The sequence below is a fragment of the Lissotriton vulgaris genome, unplaced genomic scaffold, assembly GCF_964263255.1.
Source record: "Lissotriton vulgaris unplaced genomic scaffold, aLisVul1.2 SCAFFOLD_3970, whole genome shotgun sequence".
Taxonomy (NCBI): Eukaryota; Metazoa; Chordata; class Amphibia; order Caudata; family Salamandridae; genus Lissotriton; species Lissotriton vulgaris.
The window spans coordinates 177217-186187 of record NW_028252403.1 but is presented as its reverse complement, the minus strand read 5'-3'; positions in this window follow the sequence as shown (position 1 = coordinate 186187).

Sequence of the window (8971 nt, the reverse complement as noted above, 5' to 3'; positions counted from 1 at the left end):
TGATAACGTTAATCTGCTTAACATTCATGGGGAATATACCCTTCTCACGAGCTGCCAGAGCTGGTACATCCAGTTGCTGTGCCCTAGGGCAGTGGTTCTGCCCCACAATGCCACAATAACTTGTTGTGTCGCGCACAGAGCCAATGCCATCTCTATGTAAATTTCTGATTAAACCTATTCATCCCCATCCTTCACTAGCAGCCATTTTTTTAAAGAAACATTTTATGAACATTTCACAGGTTAACATCAACAGCAGCCATTTTTTAAGATTTTGTCAGGTGTCTATTTGTGTAAGGTTTGATTGGGTTCTGAAGCACCAGGGCCTGATTTATAAATAAAGCCTCTTTATCTCTTTCGGGTATCCCAAACTCGCTTTTGATTTGATTAAAGGTTTGATCCCCGCTCGGTCAAATTAATCACCAATTCTTTCGGACCCCTTCTCACCAAAATAGTGTAAGAATCCACAATGGCTGCTGTGGGAACTTCAGGATCCAACAGGCTAGGGATGAGGTGCAAGGAGAATATAGTTAATTTATGGCTCACTGACCATTGAATGCCAGACCCACAGTAGAGCTTTCGGCACTGTGAGGGATGGATTACATCTCAAGAAGCAAGGTATTTGACCACGGCCCATCCGGTGGTCCCTTCCTTCTATTGCCTCCCTAAGATACACAAGGAGAAGAGACCACCTCCGGGTCGCCCCATAATCTCGGGAATTGGGTCTCTACTTGAGCCGCTCTCAACATTTGTGGATGTCTTTTTAAAACCTCTGGTTAAAGAGACTCCTACGTATCTGCAGGACACTGGTGATGTCCTTCGTCTTCTTGCAGAGTCTGAGTTCAACGTCGAGACCGACCTTTTGGTGAGTTTCGACGTTGAGTCTCTGTATACATGCATCCCGCAGCAAGAGACCCTTGATTGCATTAGACATCTACTGGAATCTAAACCACCAGAGACCATCACTCCGATACCTTTCATCATGGAGTGTGCCAGACTGGCTATGATGGAGAATTACTTCCAGTACCAGGATGACCTTTATCTCCAAGTCTCGGGGACATCAATGGGGAGTGTCTTCACCCCCAGTCTGGCGAACCTCTATATGCATCAGTTCGAGCAAGATCATGTCCTGAACACCAGCAACCCTTACTTTTGTAAGGTGTTGCTTTGGCGCCGGTACATAGATGATATCATCGTCATATGGAGGGGCAACTGTGAGGAGATAACCGACTTCCATACGTGGCTTAATTCAAGGAATCAATATCTCCGTTTCACTGTGGAGTATATTAAAGAGCAGCTACCATCTCTGGATCTCCTAATTTTTCCTGAAGAGGGAGGGCTTCAGAGCCGATTATACAAGAAACCCATGGCACGCAATTCCCTTTTGTCATACCAGAGTTTCCACCCACAGTCACTACGTGACAATTTGCCAGTGGGTCAATTTCTCAGGGTTCAGAGAAACTGTTCTTCTAACCAGCTATATGAACAACATGCGAGGGAATTAGCATGCAACCTGAAGGAGCGGCATTACCCTAATCAATTGATACGCCGGGCTAACAAGAGAGCCTTCAACAACAATCGGGAGGCTTTGATCGAACATCGACACAAGAAAACACCTTCCGAAAGGATCACGATGGTACATACCTTCAGCACCAGATCCAAGAGGGTCAAGAGGATAGTCTTGAAACATTGGAAAATCTTGAACACGGTTTCTGGTGCAATACCCAGGCCCTTGTTTGCCTTCAAACGAGGATCTAGCATCAGGGATACACTGGTCCACACAAGACCACGGACACAAAGGAAGGACATTACCACCACCCTTGACACCATTTGGAATATCACTCCGGTTCAAGGGCACCACCCCTGTGGTAACTGTGCGTCGTGCCCCCAGACCAGCAAGACACTCTCCGTCGACATTGGAACTGCTAGACCATGGAAGTTGTTGAATCATACCAACTGTAACTCGGAGAGAGTGATCTACAAGATCACATGCCCGTGTGGTCTGGCTTATATTGGACATACCACCAGGAAAGTGAAGTCCCGTATCAGCGAGCATAAGAGCACAATACGGTGCAACAAACAGTCCACCTGTCTAACAAACCACTTCTTGATTAAAAAGCATAAAGCTGAAGACCTTAGGTGGGTTGTTTTGGAACAACCATTCATCCCACCGCATATTACAGACATCTCAAGGTTTCTTTTCATCAAGGAACAACGCTGGATTTTCAAATTGAAAACTGACATCTCAGGTCTGAATGATAACATACCCTGGGTGTCCATCTGACCAGCTGTGAGCCTTCGGGGACGCCATCTCCTATTAATAACTCAATACACTAGCAGTTGGCTTCATTTATACTTCACATGATGCAGACCCACTGCATCAACTAGATATAGTGTAGCTTACGTCGGAAATTGGTCAATCCCACTTCCAGTATGTCAAACACTATTAGTTGGCTTCACTTATACTGCACATTATGCAATCCCACTGCACTAACTAGATATAGTGTAGCACAAGTCGGTAATTTGACAACCCCACCTCCAACATGACAACAGCATTAGGTTAGACTCTGTTCGCGCCATCTTTTATGTCTCTGGTAAATTTACCCTAGGGCATAGCCAACGATCATTGTTATATGTCAGAACCCTCGTGCCTCACTGTGATCACATCTACCGCGCCTTGGATCCCTCTCCGCTATATTTGGTTGTTGATCCTGGCATTTCATACACTTTACATCCAGTGTCTCTATATCTACATAGTGTATTGATCAACTATGGTCTGTAGCCATCTATACCATTGCCAGTACAGGCGCAGTATTTTGATGTTCACTGTCCCCTTAGGATGCATTGTTTCGTTTCAGGGACCAGAACATACACGGCCACGCTCGTATTAAGAGCTGGAATTCACCGTGTCATCCATGTGGCCGCCGTCTGAGAACCCCTCGTTTGACAGGTGCGAGTGGTAGGGTTACTGTAGTAAAGTATCGCTATGCCCTCCGCTTGTTTATTGGTTACTCTTGACAACTTGTACTGGTTATGCATAACTGAGCATGCGCGCAATAGCGGGGATTCCGAGTCGTTCTCTAGATCAGCCCGTTTTTCCTCTGCGCATGCGCTGCTCCTTAACCGGCGCTCGCATGCAGTAGCTGGAGATGCCTCATCGCGCATGCCCGGTATTGTGCACACAGCATTGTGTAGTGTCACCTTGCCGCGCATGCGCATAGGGAATGTCATCGCAACACCGGCAGTGGCGATAGGAACACAGCTGCTGCCGATTACCCAATCATACGGGGTATAAATATATGAGCCTCACCTCTCCTCGTTGCCTCCCCTTCGGCTTAGGTGTCTTCCTGGGGGTACCGACGGAGAGGTGAGTAGCTAGATCATGATGCGCACCGCTAAGTTCTGTGATCCTGCTGTGGCCCCCTTTTCATGCATAGCTCATTTTTAGGTTATTTTCCTTTCAGGCAGATGCTATTTTTAGCTATAACCTTACAATTGAGCTCTTTTAACTCCTTCTTCACCAACAGATTAGGGAGATAGTTCCAGGCTCACTTTACTTTATGTACTCTTCCAGATGAGCACAGGACAGGGGTCTTTCTAACTTAGACCCTTTATTCTGAAATAGTCAACCCGGAGCCATACTATTTACATCTATTCCTTGGCTCAGTGAGGGTGGGACTGTACAACTGACTATATAACCACAGAATAGGCACTAGATATATATGGGTGCTCATTCCAGGGTGACTGTGCTAGCCAGTCACTAGTCACTAGTTTTGCCCATCAGCCAGTCCATTCCTTGTCCTCCATGGGACAGCGTTCGGTGAGGACAGTTACACAACCAGTTTCATATGCACAGATTGTACAACCTGACATTGACTACAGACCTCTGAGTCAACTCAGGATGACATGTTATATTTTTATGTTCTGTGCACAGAGCGGGGCCTCAATCTCCGAGCCGTTGCCGGGTGAGGTGAGGCTTGACTCCCACATATTGCTGGGTAAGTCCTTATATACTTGTTTGAAATTAATGTTCAGCAATGACTGATGGTTTACTTTAATATGAAACCTTTATAACATGCGGCTGTCCTAATAGGGACTTGCCTAGCTGAGTTCATATGTTGGTCCTGATATCGTGATTAGTCTATTATGATTGTAGAATGTACAACATTTTTGTCTCTTTTGTGTTTCCATTTTTTAGGAGTACTTCCTCTATCAACTTCTGAACTGGAGGATATGGTAGGATGGTCTACATGACCACACCAATAGTTTGGACAGGTCTTTAACAAACAATTTGGTCTGTCCTTTTTTTGTTTCACTTTGCATAAATTGTCTGAGTGTACCTTTGCAGTAGCAACATCTTTTTGTAGTTGGCCCTGAAGAATGCCGGTGTAGTTTCACCTTCGGCAGAAACATGTTGGCCTAATTCATAACACAGCAAAGCATCACAGTGATTTTTTCACACTGTTCTACACTTCTTTTTAATCTGACGTCTTGGTGAATATCTTTAATAAAAACAATTTTCTTTGCCTCGACCGTCATTTTAGATCACTTATTCTTTATTCCCTGTTTTGCACTGCACTTTTTCAGCACCACTCTGTGGCACGGACACTTTTACAAGATGAACCAGTAGTGTGTGATGTCTGGCCAATTTATCTGGGCTTGGACCCACCACCCTGGTTAGACGTCCTACATGACGAGGCTCCGCCAGATGGGTGGGCTGATAGGATATCTAACACATATTTGTGTCTTGTGACCATTTGGCCTGGTTCAGTGCAATCCAAAAGGGTCACTTCATTAGGACCTCATAGACTCAGCTACGTCGTTTAACAGACCTTCCGACTCTTTATGTTTGTTGTAGTTTGATTAGGGGTATAGAGTTTGGTAGGTCTATAAACATAGTCCCCTTGACCCTCCTCAACCTTTGTTTTCCCGAGGAATATAAGCCCCATGGTGTTGTTGATTAACCTGGGCAATTTCCAGATATGGGTGCCCTCTATCAGCTGGTCAGTTTTTTTCCATTCAAGCATCTACCTAAGTTGTGCGTTCTGATAATATCTTGTTATGTCCGGGACCCCTACATCACTTCCTCGGGATATCTGTGCACTGTTTGTTTGCCCACTCACAGTATCTTCTCCGCTCAAATTAAAATTTCTATAGTCCTCTGGAATCTCTTAAGAATATGTGGTGGTGAATTGGAGTGGGAGGCTTTGGAAAGTGAACAGTATCTTTGAAAAGGTGTTTTTTTTAATGGGCGCAGCCAGGATAAGTCAGCACTGTGCCAGGATTGGATATGAGTGAGCAGATTGTCGTAGTTTATTTTGGGGGTTGTTGGAGTGAGCCTGCCAGTTTAATCGCTTGGTTAGAGCCTGTCTCGGAATCCCACTGAAAAGGAAATTGTTTATTGGGAAGATCCTGTTGCTCCAGTGGAGTTTTTGTCTTTGATATTACAGATTTTTGGAGGTATATGCTGAACCTTGAGGCTCCCACAAATTCCTTCATTTCTTTCATCATTGCAAAGATACATCTCAGCAGGTCTCTCAGACAAAAACAAAGTCTGCGTAATACACAGTTTGTGGGTATAGGGCCGATTTCGACTCCAGTGGTGTCCCTGTTCTTTTTCCCCCTCTCCACCATCGGCTTTATATACAAGGAGAGGTTAAAGGTGTTGCCTAATACCGCTCCAAATATGCACCGGTCAGGATTGTGTACTATTTACTCAAACCACTGTCACGGGTGAGCAGTAGCCACTATAAACCTATGCTTTGAACCAGGGAACAAAGGTAAACGTACTGAGCGCTTCTTCTAGATAAGGCCAGTGCACCATTTTGAATGCCTTTTCCAAGCATCATCAAAGGCAAAGGGCCTGGCTTGTAACTGCAAATCCAAGCCAGTATTATGTTCTTTGCTAATGCTTGTCCATAATGCATACTAGTCACAATATTTATTGTTTGTTTTAGTCTGCACCTGCTACAGATTTAAATTAATCGAAAACTAGGGGTGGGCGGCCAGCTACGCTCCGTGCACGGAGTGTGCGTAGTGCCGCCTACTCCGCATTTTGCGGAGCTGGCGGAACCAGGCGGCACTACGCACGCTCCGCAGACGGAGCGTAGCTGGCCGCCACCCGCCTCCCTCCCGCCCTCCCTAAATACTTTCAAATAAAGGAATGCAATAATTTAAAAAGCACTTACCTTGCCACCGCTGCCCGCCGCGTCCCCGGGGCTCGTTATCTTCCGTCTTCCGTCTTCTTCAGTAATGCGCATGCGCGGGCGGCCGCGCATGCGCATTTTCACGAGAAAATACGCATGCGCGGCTGCCCGCGCATGCGCATTACTAAAGAAGACGGAAGATAGCGAGCCCCGGGGACGCGGCGGGCAGCGGCGGCAAGGTAAGTGCTTTTTAAATTATTTAATTCCTTTATTTGAAAGTATTTAGGGAGGGCGGGAGGGAGGCGGGTGGCGGGGCTGGCGGCCAGTGGTTTTGCGGAGTGGGGCTACGCGGAGTGCGGAGGTGGGCGTAGTTTCTCGCCCACTTCCCGTAGCTCCGCGAAGCCCCACTCCGCCAACTCCGCCCAGGGCTATCGAAAACACTAAAAAATAATCAGCCTAATATTGGATTAGCCGTCTCTTGAATATTTAAAAAGCTGCAAACAACAATTTTCTGAATCTGCAGGGCTGTTGCTAGGATTTCCTCTAATCAAATGTGAGGCCTTTCGGTGGCAGATTTCGGTACCTTAAGTAGTTACTAGACGTCCCTGGAGTCAGACACATATCTTTTCTATAGCAAGGTGCCTACATTTAAGACAGAAATCCTTTTCTGTAGCAGGCAGCAGTACCTTTTATCATTAATAAAGTTTTGTGGACTCAGAAATAAATGTTTCCTGTAGCAGACTGCACTAGACTGGTTGTCAGTAGAAGCCACTGGTGTCAGAACCAAATCTCTTCTGACGCGAAGTGCAATATTTGAGATTGTTACTCGTGCTCCCTGGAGTCAGGTATATTTTGTTACTGTAATCAAACTAAAGTACCTATGGTTGATATTAGAGGTCCCAGGAGTTAAAAACACATATTTTCTGTAGCGCGCTGCAGTACCATAGGTCATAACTAGGGGTCGGTAACATCAGAAGCAAATCGTTTCTGTAGCATTTGTATTCTCATTACTTGATTTTATATCAATAAAAATACGCCACCCATGCAAATATTGCATGGATTTACACATTTCCAAACTTTATCATTCAGGAGTAAATTATGCATGTGTTCGTTGTTTTTTTTGCCAGGCCTGAGTGATATCTGAACCTAGAAAAATCCTTTGGGAATAGTTCAAAAGGGTCTAAAATGCTTCCAAGTCCAAGATGTTTCAATAGAAGATTTTAGCTCGATCGTTTAAAAAATGTAAAAGTTTAGGCTCATTCTTTAATGAAGTGGTCACTCTTAAAGGGGGATAGGAAATGCATTTAAAACATGCAACTTCCAAATACAAGTTGTTATTAAAAAATATTCCCAAAGGATCGTGGAAAAAAACGTATAATAGCAAGAAGATCCATATCCAGCCTGACTATCGTCTAAGTGTGAATTCATGTTTTTTTTTTTTTTTGCACAGTTCTGTCACAGTCTGCAGACTCAGTGAGAGCTCTCGTGCATGGGGCAGACGTGTAAAGTATGGGGCAGTAGACGATACAGAAACAGGATGCTAAAGTCTGGACTTGCCCATCAATAAGTGTTCCCAAACACAGAGGCCTATCTTGCCTAGAGAAGACACCAGGGCACTCAATATTCATTATTCCGACTCTGAAGCCACCTATCAGCCATCTCTCGATGCCAGAACACAGTCAAGGAGAACTGTTTCCTGCATTAAAACGTTTAAGGTCAGGAAGAGTCTTCTGACACTCCTGAGCCCATTCATCCCACCCTTAAGTGTTAACCTCGGTCTGCCTTCTCTTCCCCTTGCAGGGGTCAAAAGGCTTCATCCCACCTCTAAATACGATTATGGCATTTCAATATTTGGCCCACAATTCTTGGTTCGCCCCCCTGTTCCAACTCCAACATTTGAGGTGTTAGCATTTAGGGGGGTCAGTGTCTATAGTTTTTGGAGAAGAGGGGGGTCTTTTCCCATCAAAGGCATGGTTCCTCGCCTCATCCAGAGGTGGGGAAACTGCCAGATGTCCCTCTGGTGGGTACCTTGGACAGCAGCCAGCCTATCACAGGAGCACCCAACCTCGACCACTAATGTGACTGCAGAAAGGCCCAGCCGGCCTCTGCTTAGAGCCCTTGTGACATAACACCCCTGGGCTGCACAATTAGTGCATCAGTTACAATCCTGATATGGGAGCGTTTTCACTTTTGCTCCAAAATCGAGTTTAGTGCTGGTCCCTGTGTGAGCCCATGAGTTTGCATGCAGCATTTGCATTTGCTGTTACCCCTATTCGGCAGGTTTTTTTCTCACTGGTACCGCCAGCGTCAAGTTGGTCTAACAGCAAACGCAGGACGTGTAGGAGTGCAATTTATGCCCAGATGTGTATATCTGTGCACAAAATGCTGCAACTACCGTTTGTGCACATTTTTATGCTAGTGCTCGCTTTTACTGCTAAAACTCAATACCTGTCAATGTTCTACACAATGGCAACAACAGGGATAATTACTACAAACATACTATTTCGCAATAGAGGCATTCCTTTAACAAACCAAGAAAAATTAAAAGAAGCAGGGAAACAATGGAGGCTGCACATTTTTTTGTTGCTGGTCTTTAAAAGCGGTTTTAGGGATGGTGACATGCTTTGAATGACTGTATGCCTCGGGAGAACATGCTATTTCCACGGCCTTGGCTTTTTAGAGACCTCTCTAGCTTCAATTTTACAATCATAGCCTTGTAATAATAGGTGCAATTTATAATGTCAAGTACTGCCCCCCCACAGCATCTTTATGTGCTGCCCTCACCACAAGTGCTGCCGGACAGAGACATTTAATAAGCCGTGAGTTAT